The sequence below is a fragment of the Myodes glareolus genome, chromosome 14, assembly GCF_982192425.1.
Source record: "Myodes glareolus chromosome 14, mMyoGla1.1, whole genome shotgun sequence".
NCBI classification, from domain to species: Eukaryota; Metazoa; Chordata; class Mammalia; order Rodentia; family Cricetidae; genus Myodes; species Myodes glareolus.
Genome location: NC_142039.1, coordinates 69,921,051 through 69,938,715, shown reverse-complemented (window position 1 = coordinate 69,938,715; position 17,665 = coordinate 69,921,051). Strand labels below are relative to the sequence as shown.

General features: G+C 45.3%; 1 long non-coding RNA gene across 1 annotated transcript; it reads left to right on the top strand.

Moving 5' to 3' along the window:
• Window positions 1–12,875: 12,875 nt before the first annotated feature.
• Window positions 12,876–17,297, top strand: LOC146892093 (uncharacterized). Its single transcript, XR_015004988.1, has 2 exons — window positions 12,876–13,030; window positions 16,759–17,297. It is a non-coding gene; the product is annotated as an uncharacterized LOC146892093 (long non-coding RNA).
• Window positions 17,298–17,665: the final 368 nt, after the last annotated feature.

The window sequence follows — 17,665 nt, the reverse complement described above, 5'->3', positions numbered from 1 at the left end:
GAAAAACCCATGGGAGGGGACTCTGAAAAGGCATTAAAATCTCCAGGCCAAGTTCCCTCCACTGGACTCCAGCTCGGAGAGCCCCTCCCCTGTTCAAGGAGTCTACATCACTTGCTAATAAGCTTAGCTTTTGCTTTGCTCCGAGCACATTTCCTGCCTTGTAATTCTTTAATCATAGGAGAAAAAGAATCCACCAGTCTGGCAGCTGTCTGCTGTTGTTATCACCTTTCAACTCCCCGTAATCGTTTTTCTACTCCTAGTCCCCAGGAGTTACTTCTTTATTTCCTGTCTCCGTATGGGTTAGCCTGGACATTTCATATGATGGAGTCATGTGATCGGCAGTCTTTCTGTATCTCGGAGGGTCTTTGTATTGGAACACTTTATGCTATATGCATATTAAATACTCTATGCTATCTGCATATTAAATACTCTATGCTATATGCATATTAAACACTCTATGCTAGCTGCATATTAAGTACTCTATGTATAAACATATTAAACACTCTATGCTATCTGCATATTAAATACTCTATGCTACATACATATTAAACACTCTATGCTATATACATATCAAATACTCCATGCTACATACATATTAAATACTCTATGCTATCTGCATATTAAATACTCTATGCTATCTGCATATTAAATACTCTATGCTATACACATATTAAACACTTTATGCTATACACATATTAAATACTCTATGCTATATACATATTAAATACTCTATGCCATATACATATTAAATACTCTATGCCATATACATATTAAATACTCTATGCTATATGCATATTAAACACTCTATGCTATATGCATATTAAACACTCTATGCTATATACATATTAAATACTCTATGCTATATACATATCAAATACTCTATGCTATATACATATTAAATGCTCTATGCTATCTGCATATTAAATACTCTATGCTATCTGCATATTAAACACTCTATGCTACATACATATCAAATACTCTATGCTATATACATATCAAATACTCTATGCTATCTGCATATTAAATACTCTATGCTATATACATATTAAATACTCTATGCTATCTGCATATTAAATACTCTATGCTATACACATACTAAAAATCAGGTACTGTGTATGTTTTACAGGTGCTCCCTCAAATCTGTGGCTGTTTTTTCAAACTTAATATTGTTTTTTATTTATTTAAAATTTAAATACAAGCATTGTGCTTTATGCAATGATTTGTATTAGTATCTGGTTATATGGTCCTTTAGAACCCATACCCAGAGAGGGTTTAAGCCAGGAAAGTATCCCTTTCCTTAGAAGAAATGATTCAACGCATTTCTGTTTTTCAGCTAGAGAAACACACGCAACTGTCTGTTCATCTCCTTACTGTAGAAACTTAGAGAACTTTCCTGCATGAATTTTCTTAACCCGTGGCTTTTGAAAATCCTTTCACCAGTGTTTTTCCATAGAGCAGAATTCTTAATGTTGGTCAAGCATGGTTTATCAATTTCCTTTTCCTCTCATGAGTCTTCCTGTTAAGGTTGTAAATGATAAATCTTTGTCCTAACTGACAATCACAAACATGGAGGGAAGGCCATTATCAAGAGACTAGGAGGATGGAAGAGATTTTCATAAACGAGGTCCAGCTATCCCAAACAGAAAAGTCTTGCTCCAGCCAAACCCAGAGCTGTAGAGCGTAACCACCTGACAGCACGGAAGGGCGCAGCCCCTCTGCATCCAGCGTCTGTGCAGGTCTGGAGCACCCTTGAGTTGCACGGTTGGATCCCCCACCTGGAAATTACATTCAGTGCCCACACACACCTTCCGGGAGTGATCAGCCACCAGTGTGGACTGCATGGGCTGAGTGGACTGCGTGGACCGGGTGGACTGTGTGGACCACGTGGACTGTGTGGACCGCGTGGACTGTGTGGACCGCGTGGACTGTGTGGACAACGTGGACTGTGTGGACAGTGTGGACTGCGTGAACTGCAAGGAATGCCCACATTTACACTCTGAGAATTACATGCTGGGGAACGGTACACATTACCATAACTGGACAAAGACTTTTTCTGGATGCACCCCTATGACCAGCCTACTGCCTCATACTGCAGGTGGGGCCCCAGTTACTGCCAGTGAGAGCTTCTCCTCCTATAGAGGTAGTCGACTGACCACAATAAAGATTTCTCATACTTTTTACTTTTACTTTCAAAGATTCTCTTTTTAAAGAGACACCAGAAATGTGTGTGTGTGTTTTTTTAAATAAGTGGAACATGTCTGTATACCTTAGGTTTTTACATATTAGCTTATAATGCAATAAACATTTGGCCGTATTTGTGGTCATTTTTGATCTATAAAATTGGTGACTAAATTATCAGCTATCAGTTAAGTCACAGACACCTATCTCAGCTCTAGACCTCACCATGGACTAGTTTTTCTGGTCAAGTCCTTGAATTTGCTAAACATTGTCCCAGATGAGGCATCCAAGGCCCGAGGAAATGCCATGAGTTGCTGGGGGTGCCCTGCTGTCCACCGCTACGGTTTATCCTTTATAATAAAGCTCAGTAACATCCTGGCATCCGGCTCTCTAAAGCCAAGACCTCTACACACACTTTATATGTTTAACTATTCAAACACTGTGACAGATTGCAGTGAATGGTTTAGGAATATCCCCCAGAGGATCCTGTGTTAAACGCTTTGACTTCTGGGTAGTGCCTTCTGGTGGTCTCTTGGTGACTAGGGTCTTGCCCTTGAGGGGAATTGTAAAAGCCCTGTTTCTTCCTGTTCGATTCTGTTTCCTGGATCAGCCTCACCGTATGTCCCCAGTCCTGCAGTCAGTTGATGGCATACCAGAACCCTATACCCTGAGCCAAATACCTGTTAGGGTTTTTGTTGCTATGACAGGTGCTTGAAATAATTTAAAAGGGAGAGTGTTGATTCTGACCCGTGGTTTCAGAGTTCTCAGCACTGTTTGAAGGAGCAGCAGGTAATGAAGGAGACTGTTGACCTCATGGCTCTAGGAAGGAGCATGGGGCACAGAACCCAAACTGTACCCTTCGCATGTGCACGTTCAGTGACTCACTTCCTCCGGCCAGGCCCCGCCCTCCAGAGTGCTACCCCTTCCCACTCAAATTCATCCATGCACCCAAGTGTTGATTAGGTGTGAGTCCTCACTGTCTAATTGTCTATGGAAACCCCCTCGCGGACAAACCCAGACGTGGACGTTGTTATCTCATAGAAGGCTCTCGGTCTAATTAAGAGTTAAGATTAAACATCAGTCACTTAATGGGTCTGAGGGTGTGCTGGTTGTGATATTTGCCACCCCATTGACCGCCAGCATTGATTTAGCTGATGTGGCTGGCTGATGTGGGTGTCTCCTGGAGCCCGGTGCTCAGTAGGAGAGGAAGACTTTCCCTGAAGAGAGGAGGAGTGGTTGTCTGTCAGGAGTATTCCACTGGTTGTGCTGTCCTTCTAGAACCTCCAAACAGACTCCTAAACACCATCGTTAATTACGTTTAATAGTTTGTCATATAGCAATAGTGATAACAGGGAGTACAAAGCAAGATCCAGTACACATGTCGTGTGCTGACATTGAGTATTTTGGCAGCAGCCAACATAGTTTCTTCTCACTAAAGTTTTTCCTGTTATATGTACATATTAAAGAGAATCCTGAAATTGCAAACAAATCTAGCTTTTGAATACTCTTAGCATCTTTTCTTTTCTTTTCTTTTCTTTTGAGACAGGGTTTCTTTGTGCAGCCCTGGAATTTGCTCTGCAGATCAGGCTGGCCTCAGACTCAGGGATCCTCCTGCCTCTGTCTTCCAAGCACTCGGATTAAAGGTGTGCACCCCCCCCCCCGGCAACTCAGCATTTTTAATTCCTATTCTTTGGCAAACTGGTAGTTTTAGAAATATTTGCCTGCTAAAAATACTTGAAAGTTTTGCAGCCTATAAACATTGGCTCTGGGCTGCGGAGTGATGTCATATAACACATCTGTCACCCACAGCTGATTCTTTATTCTTTTTATCCGTCAACAGTTCACCTTGTACTCTGTGATTGAACCATATCATGTTTTGGTTCTTAAATATCCTCTCAATGCCCACATGCCGAACGCTTGGTTTCCAGTCTGTGGTACTACTAGGAAATATCCTCTCAATGCCCACATACTTCGGGCTTGCTTTCCGGTCTTTGATACTTCTAGGAAGTGGTAGATGTTTGGGAGATGGGTCCTGCTAAGAGGAAGTTAGGTCGTTGACATGTACTCTGGAGAGGGATTAGGATTCTGGTCTCTCCTCCTTCTGTCTCTGACAAATGGATCGTGCAGAGTGAACCAGCCACCCTTCCCATATGTCCCACCGTGGTTTCAAAGCAATGGGGCTAAGTGAGTTAGCCTGAAGCCTTCTAAACTGTGAACTGAACTAGACCTTTCCTTCTCAACCGCTGATCATTACAGGGATTCCATCCTAACAGCAAGAAGCAGACTGATACAACCTATAAGATGTCAATGGTACAAACTTTATGGCAAAGGTACCAAAAATGGGTCGTTTTTCTTCACCAGGGGTTACCTTTCCCAGAGTCCCTGGCATGTGAATTAAGACATATGACAGATGTTGAGGTCCAGATGGAGTGTGGGCTACAGTGAACCTTCTTTTTCCCCCTTTCGTAGAGGATAGGTCTTTACTATGATAGAATAAAAGTGGCGGGAGGGTGGGACTCAGGGTGACCGGCTGGGGAGATGGGGGAGAGTTGCCATAGTTCTCTGAGATGCACTGACTGGTGAGGAGCCAGTCTTTATTTGTTAATAGACTGAAATGTTGAAGCTTGTCTGGCAGCATACTCTGGCCCTTCCCAGTTAATACTAGGTTAAGCAAATAGCATAAAATTTTCAATACAACAGAGCTCTTTATTTGTTCTGTATTGGGTTTCTTTTCTTCTAATATTTATTAAAATATAGAACATTCTTCTGTTTTCAGAAGGTTCCAGAATCAGCGACTGACTTTGAGTCAGACTTTTCAGATGGGGGAACTTCGGGTCCCAAGAGAGGTGATTTGTCTGGGGCCACAGAGAGGAGGCAAGGCTAGAACTGACTCCAACATCTGTAGCTTCCATTTGGCAAGGGCCGTTGAATTTTCCCATCTCCCTTTTCAGGTACACATGCTTCATGCAAGTCTTGTCTTCATTGCTCAGCTCCCGCCCTGCCTAATTTGCATAACTTGTTACCCAGCTCTCCTTGATTAGATTTGTGATGGACATGTGATGCAAACTGGATCAAACCCCAGCCAGTGCCAGCATCTTTGTTGCAACTCCCTGAGCTGTTGAATCAACATGGGCCTCTAGCTTCTGGGGCTGTTCTAGCACATCTAGATTGCAAACAAAGGCAGCAGTGGGAAGCTGAGCTGAAGATGCCCGTAAACAGAGCGAGCGCCTGGTTTTTGAGTACCTGTGTTTGGCATTTGTGTTTGGTGTTTGAGTACCTGGATTCAGCCATGCCCACAGTCTGAACCAGTGCAGTTCCTTTTTTTTCTTTTCTTTTGTTGTTGTCGTTGCCAATTTTGGTTGACTTTTCTGACACTTGAAACTGACTTATACATACTGCTGTCATTTTCTCATCGGGGGCAGAAGTCTCTGACTGTTGTTCTGTGTTGTTTCTGATGATAAGAGGGAGGTCCCATCAGCTTGTGACTCCCTCAGGAATGCCCCCCACAGGAGCTCCGCATCGCATCTGACCCCATCAGAGCCCAGATAATCTTTGAAACTCGCTGGGGAGTGCAGAACCCAACATCCACCAAAACCCGAGTTGCTCCTGAAGTATTACCAAAATGGAAGGAAGTACTTCTACAAAAAAACCAACCAACCAACCAAACAAACAAACAAACAAAAAACCAAAACCACGAGCCAGGCAGAGTGTGATGAACGAGCTTGCGGAAATAGGATGTACAGACCAGGCATTAACAGATATTTAATGTCACTAAGATTACAAGAAGAGCAGATGCTGTCACCAGTGAGTGCAGTAAAGGTTATCTGGGAGTGGGGAAATTGTTCACGGGCTGCTGGACGTAGGAGAGTAATGCGCACTAACCTTTTCAGAGCATCGCTACGTGACTCTTCAAGTGCAGGAGACACATAGCCTCTCGCTTAGAACTTACTCTACAAATAGACTTTGATGAATCTGCACAGAGGTAAGTAGATGTAAATGGGTAGGAAGTATTTGTCATAGCAAAAATACCGGTCCCAGTTACCCACTGAAAGGGAACTGTCTTTTTCAATACTAGGATATTCAAACCACGAAATCAATTCCAACCACGGAAAAGAATGAGGTCGCCCAGGATGCATAAGGGTGGGAAGGTGTTGAGGGAATACGATGCTATTAATGTTGAGATGGAAATTAAACGTTTCTTTCCAAAGCTAAGATGAAGTTGGGAAGTAGGACTGGGAGACCAGGGGACTTTAATTTTTCAACTAATTAGTCTTCTTCCAGGCCGCAGACAGGGCCCACTGGTTAAGAGAAAGGGCTACTCTTGCGGGCGACCCAGTGAATTCAGTTCTGGGGATGCCCTCTTCTGGACTCTGCTGGTTCCTGAACTCACGCATGCACATCTGCACCCCTTCCACTCATTAAAAATTAAAATAAATCTTTAAAAAAATCTTTACAACTTGATTTTCATTTGTGTGAGCATATATTACCTTACACAGTCATTTGAAACCTAATATTAATAATACATGAAGTGCAAAAATTCCAAAGACTCCAGGGGGACGTGCCAGTTATTTGTAACCAACTGATACGGGATTAATTTATTCCTAGCATGTACGTATGTATTGCTTTTAGGAGGAGGAGGAGAAGGGAAGGGTGGAGGGCACTGCTGGTTACTTCTCTGTGCCTTTCTCAGAATCATTCTTGGTACATGGGCTGGCTGGCATGAGGGTTCCTGAACCCTACTGTAGAGCTTGGAAAGCCTTTGAGGGTACCCTGTCCGTGGCCCTTGCCGTGGTTCTTCAAGGTCTGGATCCTGAACCCGGGAGGTGGGGCTAGATAATGAGGCACTGGGTCCCCCCAGAACTGGCCCCTTCCTGCCAGCTCTCTTGAGCCAGGCCTGCCTGGCAGATACTCAAACACTCATTAGGCAAGACAGATCTGTAGGCAAATATTTATCCCTGTGCAGCTGCGGGCTGCAGGTGCAGGGCAGAGTCCTGTTTACCTAGTGTGCAGCCAAGCAGGCGCTGCCTGTTTGCTAAGTGCCCTTGCTGGCTCTGTTTAGATGCCCACCTGGGAGCAGGCTGGGGTAGAACAGTCAAGTGAAAAGTCAGGAGCTGCTGCCCTGGCAGCCAAGCCTTGCAAAGGCCCAAGCGTCAGAGTCCTAAGTGCCGTGTGGCTTAGATGGTAAAATGAGCTGAGCTCCCGTCTCTCTCTTACAACCGTCTCCTGCATTGTCTGCTAAGCTGGGTCATTATCCACCTCTTTCCGGGATCTTTCTTGGGATTCAGCTCCCATACCCACCCATCAGGGTCTTCATCACTCGCCTCTATTCCAGAGCAGTTGGGGCTGCTACTAACCACGGTTGTACCCCAGCAGTTACCACATGGTAACAATGGTTGGCCCTTGGTATCCACATAGGATTGTTTCCTGGATTCCCTGCCATTACCAAGGGAGAATGCCCGTGACCTTTCCATATTTTATTTTAGTGGTGCTGGGGATCAAATCCATGGCTTCAGGCGAGGGCTCTACTCCTGAGCTGCTGTCCTGCTAGGCTTTATTTCTTGGCATCATCTCTAGATGACTAACAATGTCTAGCCCGGGATACATGCCGTGTAAGATCTTGTATTACATGGTTCAGAGGCCTGAAGGACAAGCACAAAGGGATCTCTACATGCTCAAAACAGACACAGAGTCTTTTCTAAATGGGGAGCGTGCAGATGTGGAGGGAGACTATACTTATTTTTAGATTTATTTATTTTTATTTTATGCATATGAGTGTTTTGCCTGCATGTATGTTTGGGCACCACCTGCATACCTGATGCCCAAAGAGGCCAGATGACATGTCTGGTCATCCCCAGGAGTTACAGTCTTGTGAGCTGCCATGTGGGTGCTGGGAATTGAACCCAGGTCATCTGGAAGAGCAGTTCGTGATCTTAAGCTCCGAGTCATCTCTCCAGCCTCCACACTTATTTTTCCACTTATATGGTTCATGTTTGTCTTGGTGAGATAGTAGATGGGCAAGGATGGGGGACTTTTGTACACTTTTATTTCCCCAGCATTCCCCGGGGAGTATAGTGCCTACAAGTGGATGCCAAACACCTGCTCAGGGTCAGCCTGAGGGAAGTCATTCAAAAGGGCTTTGAGTACCATACCAGTGAGTCTGGGTTTTCTCTAGGCAGAAACAGGAAATTGTTGGGTAAGGAAATGCAAATAATATAAACAAGTAAATAATAAGCCAAATGCTTCCAATTGAACAGGATAAATCCTGCACCATCTGTTCTCTCGGCCACGCCCCTTTCCTCCCTCTTCCTTTACCCCAGTCCATTGGCCTCTTGCTTTTTCTTTTAAAAATTTTAAACAAATTAGTAATTTTTATTTACTATATATGGTTATTTTGTGTGCATGTGTGTCTGTGCACCATTTGTGTGCACTGCCTGTTCAGGAGGATAGAGGAAGGCATTGGATTTCATGAAACTGGAGTTATAGACGGTTGTTAGCCACTGTGTGGTGCTGGGAATCAAACCTGGGTCCTCTGAAAGAACAACCATTGTTCTTGACCTCTGAGCCATCTCTCTAGCTCCTTTTATTATTCCTTGAACAACCCAGGAATGCTCCAGCCTCAGGGTCTGCTCCAGCCTGAGATTTACAGCATCCTCACCCTCTAAAGCTACGTGCTGAATACTAGTCTCCAAGGGTTAGGGGATGGTGCCTTTTTTAGGCAAAGGTTATAGGGGGTCCTCATTAATATAATTAGTGTCAACAATACATTTCTGTTCATAAGTACTATGCTTGAATGCATCTTCCAGTCTGTGTACTGAAGCTCATCTCCCACCCCAGTGCAGGAGTCCTGAGAGATGGGGCATCTAAGGGGGCTAGATAGAGGTGCTCTGCTCTCCTCAATAGTTTATTTAATGCTTTTGCTTCAAGAGTGGGGTCCTGATAAAAGGATGCATTCAGTATCCTCTCTTCATCCTTCCTCCCTCGCATCCCCTCACCCTCCCACACTCTTTTGTCTTTATACCTTTCTGTATGATGGGGTTGGTGCTGTGGAAAATCCTGGGCCTTAGAACTGAAAGAATTAACCTTTTCTTTATAAATGACCTAGCCTATATGTGGTGGTTTGAAAGAAAATGGCCTCCAAAGGAAGTGGTACTATTAGGACGGTTGGCTTTGTTGGAATAGGTGTGGTGGCCTTGTTGGAGGAAGTGTGTCACTGTGGGGGTGGGCTTTGACATCTCCTTTGCTCAAGCTTCACTCATGTGGCCACTCAGTTCACTTCCTGTTGCCTGCGTATCAAGATGTAGGACTCTCTGCTCTAGCACCATGTCTGCCTGCATGCTGCCATATTTTACCGTGATGGTAATGCACTAAACCTCTGAACTGTAAGTGATCCACCCAGTTAAATGCTTTTCTTTATAAGAGTTGCCATGGTCATGGTGTCTCTTCATAGCAATAGAAGCTCTAAGACACCGTAGTATACTGTTAGAGTAGCACAAAATGGATTAAGTCAATGAACTATCCATTGATGGTATTTTGTTACAGCAACCTAAACAGATAAGACAGGACCCTCAAACACCCTGTTTTCTTGTCTAGAATACTTGCCCTGAACAACACGGTGATCTCCTTACTTCTTTACATCTCAGCCTCCAATGTCGCCTGACCAGAGAGCCTTCCTTCTACACAAAGGAGCCCATTGTCCACTGCACCATCCTGCTCATTGGCTTTCCTGACGTTTGAACCTGCTTATCAGCTGTCTGTTTTGCCCTAGGGAAAGGAGGGCAGGAGTGCCACGCCTGTGTGTCCTGTGTCCTGCTGCAATCCCAGAACACAGAGCTTTAGACTCACTGGACACCTGCTGAATGAATGACTGAATGTGGAATATTAAGCTAAACCACACAAGTTCCAGAATGAGCTAGCTGCTGCTCACATGGGCCCATAGTGGCCCTGTATACAGACCCCTCTTTTAGCCCCCTTTGTTCTGCATGGCAGTAGAAAGGGGATTATGACAAGCCTTTAAAAGAGATTAGTGATCCGGGCAGTGGTGGCACACGCCTTTAATCCCAGCACTGGGAAGGCAGAGGCAGGTGAATCTCTGTGAGTTCGAGGCCAGGCCGGTCTACAAGAGCTAGTTCCAGGACAGGCTCCAAAGTTACAGAGAAACCCAGTCTCGAAAAACCGAAAGAAGAAAGAAAAAAGAAAAAAGGGAAAGAAAGAAAGGAAAGACAGAAAAAAAGAAAGAAAAAAGTGATTAGTGATGGCACAGGGGTTTCCCCATCATACAGAGTTAGGATGCAATGCCTGCAGGCTCAGGGCTGCAGCAAATCAAATTGAACCTCTTGCTGTGCAGGGATTGCAGCAGGAAGAGAGGGTCTATGGTCTGAGGCAGGCATTTTCTGTGTTCAACTCCCAGCTCAGCTGCTTACTGTGTGACCCGAGACCAAGAAATCCCTCACTACGAGCCTTGGCTAACCCTTGAACAGGACAGTGTAGAAGACATTTCAATAGGGCTATTTCCTGGACCACACCATTTGCTGTCTCCTTTTAGGGACCTGGGTAAGTTGAGTCATACACTTTGCTTAATTCGTTGATTGTTTTCGGATACAATAGCAGTAGTTCCCCCTGACTGTGATGGGAGCTTGGGTGAGCTCTACACTGTGGCTGCCTTACTGTGCTCAGGCTCCTCTGCAACCCTACTGTGTGTTACTTGGCAAATGATGCCACTCTCAGCAGCGGGAGATCGGGGACTGGAAGCCATATTGTCATTCCAGAGAGCTTCCAACTTTTTGTGCTGGGGTAGAATTTTGTTCTTTTAAAAAAAGATTTGAATTTGTTTATTGCTTTTGACAAGGTCTCACTATGGAGCCCAGACTGGCCTGGGAACTCATGATGAGGGCTGGGATTACAGGTGTGCACTACCACGCCTTGGCTTGTTCCTGTTTTATAGGTAGGGAAAGTGAGGCTGGGGAGACCAGATAGAGATTTGCCGTGGGCAGAACTGGGAAGAGCTGGGACCCAGATCTCTCAGTGTCTGCCCTGTGCTCTCCTCTGACCCATCCCTCTGCACTTGGGGGCCACAGCCAAGTGTTTCACTTCTCCTGGACTGTGGACAGGAAGCGACTGAAGAGGGGCGTTTTTTTCAATTTCCTTCTCCATAGCCGGTCGCTATGAGGACGGGTGGGGTGGGGGTGTGGATGGCTGGTGGGCAGAGGAACCTATTCTGGTCTGCAAATGCTCATTTCTTCCTTCCTGCCTGCCCCCTCCCGTTCCCCTTCTTGCCTCTCAGAGAGCGCTGTACTAATTAATCAGCAGACATTAGCTGTTCCAGCTGGGACCAAGTGGGGTAGACTCATTAGTACAGAATGACATTCTGATAACATTTTTTTTTTTTGTTTTGTTTTGAGACAAAAGCAGTGCTTCAGGGTAGGTGCTACAGAAGGCTGCATGAAGAACTGGTATGGGCCAAGAAACAGTTGTAAGAGGCAGAGAGGAGATCATGTGGCTACGGAAGGAGGACCAGCAAGCCTGGCCTCTAAGATGCCTGGACAGAAGAGAGGTTCAGAGCAACTGGAGCTTAGGCAGAGACTCTGTCGTCCTATGCTAACTGGTGTCGACTGGTTTGTCCCTCAGAACCTTTGGTGGAAATCCAGAATCTCTCCTTATTTTAGAAAGTCTTCCTGTGCCAGCTTCTCAATGGACTAGGAACCTCTCCAACATGGGAAGGGGACTCACACTGCTGACTGGGTGGTTCCTCTGGGGGCCATGTAGAATATGGGGGCATTATGGAAATGAACCCAGAAAATGAAACTCCCCCATAGGTCTCCTTGGAATAGGCGGGTTAGAGGAGCAGTGCTGTGTGATGGGCTTGGGTCCGGATGGTGTGGGACAGGGTCTGCCTTTGCTCTTCCGCCTTCTCACATTGGCCTTCAGAAGGGATCTGGTCCTCCTGGGCTTCTGCTTGCTCTTCTGGGCTGGGAATGTGTAATACAGTAGTAATAGCTGCTTTTGGGGGCTACTGAGGACCATGGGGGTGACATCCTTTGTAGAGCATGCACCAGAGGATAGGACTGGCTTGCTTTCCTTCTTTCCATGTATCTTTCTTTTGTTTTTGTTTTTCAAGATAGGTTTTTTTTTTTTCTGTAACCTTGGAGTCTGTCCTGGAACTCACTCTGTAGATCAGGCTGGCCTCAAACTCACAGAGATCCGCCTGACTCTGTCTGTCTCCCGAGTACTGGGATTAAAGGCATGCACCACCACCACCTGACTTAAAGGTTATCATTATTGTGTATGTTTGTATGATGTGTGTGGAAGCATGCCTGCCATAACAAAGGTGTGATGGTGAGAGGCCAACTTGGTGAAGTTGGTTTTCTCCTTCCGTCTAGGCATGGGTTCTGGAGACTGACTCAGGTTGCCAACTTGTACAACAAGTGCCTTTACCTGAGAGGCATCCCAATGGTCCTACACACCAACTCTCTTACCTTCAGAGACGAGAGACTCACACTGGCCCCCCGCATTGAAGCTTAGGCATCAGTTTCTGTTTGCTTCTCACGTTTCTTCAGTCTCTCATGTTTCTCATGATCCACACACTGAGAACCTGCCATGTGACGGCTAGAGTAGACCCTGGGGATAAGAAGGAGGACGTGACACCACACTCTTGGGAGGAAGTTAGCATAGGGGAAGAAAATTACTAGACCATAGGATGAGGAGGGCTGCTGGATTTTCTCAAGGTGCTCTTTCAGATGCATTGCCTCCTGGCCCTGATGAACACATGCATGGCTGTCACCTTTATTTTCCTTCAGGGAATGTGGCCAATGCACCTATGGTCTTAGATGCTGTGGAGAAGTGTCAACCAGGACAAGTGAGTGTTACAGTTTCCTTCCTAAGTGTCATGTGTTGAACACTTGGTCCCTAGCTCATGATGCTCTTGGGAGGTGGTGGTGGAATCTCTAGGAGGCAGGGCCTGGTTGGAGGTCAACAAGGGGGCATACCTTTGAATTGGATCCTGGCGTGAGCCTATCACCTGTCTTTGTTTGCAAGCCAAGTGCTCCTAGCAATGATGTAACAGGATCATAGAGTAATTCTTTTTCGGTTCTTTGAGGAACTTCCATGCTGAATCGCAAATTCCCAACAGCAGGGTTTGGGGGACCCTTTTCCCTGCACTCCCATCAGCCTGGTGCTGTCATTGCTTCTTTCATACTGGCTATTCTGACTCTTGAGTAGTCACAGGATATTAATTTGCGTTTCCTGATGACTAAGGATGCTGAACATTTTTTCCATATGCTCCATCGTCATTTGTACTTCGTGTTTAGAGAACTGTCTGTTCACTCCATTGGCTCATTTATTGATCGAGTTATTTTTTTGGCATTTAGGTTTTTAAAAGCCTATTATATGTTCCAGATATTAATAATCTGTCAGATATATAGCCAGCAGGGATTTTCCTTTCCACTCTGTAGGCATCTCCTTCTCTTTTATTATGTGTGTGCATGGTCTGTGTGTGGGCGTGTGTGCCACAGCATGTAGGCAGCGATTGGAGAACAACTTTGTAGAGCTGGTTTCTTCTCCCACCTTTATATGGATTCTAGGGATTAAACTCAGGTTGCCAGACTTCGGAAGCAAGCACCTTTGTCGCCCCAGGCATCGGTCCCTAGGTTGACTCTTAATTCAATTAATGTTTTCATTATCATGGAAAGCCCTGTAATTTCATGTAATCCCATTTCCCAGATGATGGCATTACATCCTGAGCCACTCAGTCCTCTTCAGGAAGTCCTTGCCTATGCTTCCATCTTGTGGTATTCCCCCTGACGTGTCCCTCTAACAGTTCTCAGGGTTTCTGGGCTGAGATTAATGTCTTTGTTCCATGTTGGCTTGTTTTCTGTAAATCGTGATACATAGAGACCTAGCTTCAGTCTTCTACGCTGGATGTCCAGCTTCTGCAGAATCATTTACTGAAGAGGCTGGTTTTTCCTTCAAAATATGGTCTTCGAGACTCTGTAAGAAAAGCTCAGGTGACTGTGCCGTGTGGGTTAATTCTGGGCACACTGCTCTATTCTGTTGATCTGCAGGTCTGGTTTTGTGACTCTGGATTTGTGGTTTAACTGATACCAGGCATGGTGATCTTTACAGCATTGTTTTTGTTTTTATTTTTTAAAATCAGGATTGCTTTGGGTATCTGGGCTGCTTTGTGCTACCGTATGGATTTTAGATTATATTTTTTACTTCTGTGAAGAATGGCATTGGAATTCTGGTGGGGCTTGCATTTATCTTTTAGATCTCTTTAGGCAACATAGCCATTTTCTCTACATTAGTTCTGGCCATCTATGAGCATGGATGTTCCTCTCATAGCCTGGTGTCACCTTCACATTATTCAGTATTTAAAGATTTTTATTGTTGATTTCTTTTACTTCTCTGTGTTTGTTTGAGATAGGGTTTCACGATATAGCTCTGGCTGTTCTGGAACTCACTATGTGAAACAGACCATCCCCGAACCCACAGAGATCCACTTGAGTGCTGGGATTAAAGGCATGTGTCCCCCATACCCAGTTCTTCGGTTATTTTTATTGCTAGGTATTTTTGAAGCTATTGTGAATGGGTTATTGGCTAAATTCTTTCTCAGCATGTTTGCTATCTGTATGTAGGCACACTACATACTACTAGGATTGATGTTTTCCTGTTGATTTCATGTCCTGATGTTTTGCTTAAATTGTTGATGAGTTCTGAGAGTCTCTTCTGTGCAGGAGCATATCACCTGCAAACACGATGGCTTTCCTGTTTTTCCTGTTTGTATCCATTTAATTTCTTTCTCTTGTCTTATTGCTTGAACTATGACCTCAAGTACAGTACTTAAGAGTGAACACTCATGCTCATTTCATTTTTAATGGCAATCCCTTGTATCTGGGATGATTAGTGTGGGCTGTCAGCTTGACGAGTTCTAGACTCACTGAGAAGACAAGCCTCTGGGCATGCCTGTGTGAGAGTTGAGTTATATAGATGAGGGTGGTTAAACGTGGGCAGCACCACCCCATTGGCTGGGCCCTGAGACATAATAGAAGGGAGAAAGAGATCTGAGCCCAGCATTCATCTCTTTCTGTTTCCTGACAGTGTTTACAATATGACCAGATACCTCATGATCCTGTAGCCATGATGGACTGTGCGCCCTTAAACTGCGAGCCCAAACTAACCCTTCCTTCCTTAAGTTGCTCCATCAGGTATTATCACAGGAATGAGGAGCTAATACAGCAAAGTGGTGTGGGACTAATGTTGTGATGGACCTGACTGTGTGACTTGTCAGTCTTTGAAATGGGTTTGTGGTATGATCATGGAAGAGTTTACAACTTCATACTCAGAGAAGCCCTACAACAGCCCCTGTCCCTGTTAATAAAGGGGCAGTGTATTTTTTTTCTGAGTTCTCACTTTGTCTTAAGAGGAGGTTCCAAGTGTTTCGAGTTGCCCTCACTTGCTTTTGGGAGCAGGGACTCCCTGGTTGAGGCTGAGCCCCTGGGCTGGGAGCAGAGCACTCTCTGCCTAAGGCTGAGCTGCTGGGATGGCCTCTGACCTCTTTTTATTCTGCCTTCTAAAGATGTTGTTCTTTGTTGACTGTAACTCAAAGAGTAGTGGCTTCCAGTTAGCCCCAGTCACTCCCCAGAGATTCTAGTGGTCCATGCCTGTGTGCCACCCACCATCACCCTTCTGTGGGGAACATTTTAAAAAAGACGCAGCAAGTTTGAAGTGTACAACATATTGTTAGTAACTATAGCTACCAACGTTGGCCAGCACCTCCTCAGTCCTCCTACCCACCCTAGCCCTGGGAAAAGTTTTCATCAATTCAACCACCTACCCACCCACCCACCCATCTATATCTATCTGTCTGTCTGTCTGTCTGTCTATCTATCTATCTATCTATCTATCTATCTATCTATCTATCTATCTATCTATCCGTCTATCTATCTAAGACTGATTTCTCTGTGTATCCCTGCTCTCCTGGTACTCTCTCTATCGACCAGTCTGGCCTTGAACTTGAGACTCACTAGCCTCTGCCTCCTGACTGCTGGATTAAAGGCGTGTGCCACCACACTGGGCTTGTCCCTGATCAACTCTAAGATTTTACTCTGCTTTTCTCTTTTTGACATTTTCAGATTCCTCATATAAATGTGATATGATTATGTAATCCTCGTCTCCCTTATTTCTCTTAACGTAATATCTTCAAAGTTCAAATTTAACTGGGCATCCTGCTTTTTATTTTCTTCCTTAATTTTGAGACTTTGGCTTTGCTCTGAGATGGAAGGCCCTGGAAGATGTGGGGCAGAGAGCGGAAGGGGAGTGAGCAGCTTCTCAGTTACCCTGTGGGAACTGTGTCCTGAACAGATCATCGAGCAAAGACAGAAACCTCTTTTCTTACTTTGGGGATAAGAAATGGTGGCGGTACCAAGGAAGTGTTCTAGAAGCTGGATGTGGTGAAGACAGAACTGAGCCCGTGCGTTAACGGGTCAGTTGTGGGTTGGGAGGGGAAAGGAGGACAAGGAGGACTCCAGGGCTTCTTACTTGAACAACTGGAAAGATCCTGCATATGTGTCACTGTTGAAATCACAGGAGAGGACATGCAGTGGAGAGCTGTGGCCATGGTCCTGGCTGGAGCTGGTCATCAGGACAAATGTCACCGAGAGCAGGGCACCTGGCTGCGGACACCATGGAGCTACATAGACAGATGTGTGTGGGTCTACCACCGACAACCAAGACTCTGGTGCTCTAAGCTGCTGAGGGACGCCACTGAGGATGGCCGGCTCTTCTAACGTGCTATGGAGCATGCAGCGTGAATTCTAATTGGTCTTAATAATAAAATCCCGGAGTCAGATATTGGGGTAAATGCTGAAAGATCAGAGAAGTAAAGGAGCAGCCAGTAGAGAGACCTTTTACCTCTACTGAATCCTCAGATCAAAGTGGGCGAGATCCCGACTCCATGAATTCTCAGACTGAGTGCCCAGATTGAATGGGGTGAACTCCTGTCTCGTCTCTTCCCACTTTATATTCCTCTCTTGGCCCAGCCATATCACCTCCTGTCTCCACCTCTCTAGTGCTGGGATCAAAGGCATGTGACTCCCAAGTACTGAGATTAAAGGTGTGAGCCATCACCGCCTGACTCTGTTTCTCTTTTAGACTGGATCAATCTCGTGAAGCCCTTAGGTGGCCTTAAACTCACAGAAATCCGTCTGCCTCTGTCTTCCAAGTGCTGGGATTAAAGGTGTGTGTCACCACTGCCTGGCCTTTATGGCTAGCTAGTGACTTAGCTCTGCACTCCGATCTTCAGGCAAGCTTTATTTGTTAGATTATGAACAAAATATCACCACAAGAGTGAGATTGGTATAACCTAAGAACAGGGAGCCCTGGGCTTCTGCGCTGGAGGCTGACACAGTAGATCTCTGTTAAAAAGATCCTCCGAAGGAGAGAGCATTTGAAGGGCTGCAAGGGGTCTTGACTGTGACAGCAGCCCTGGTACTAC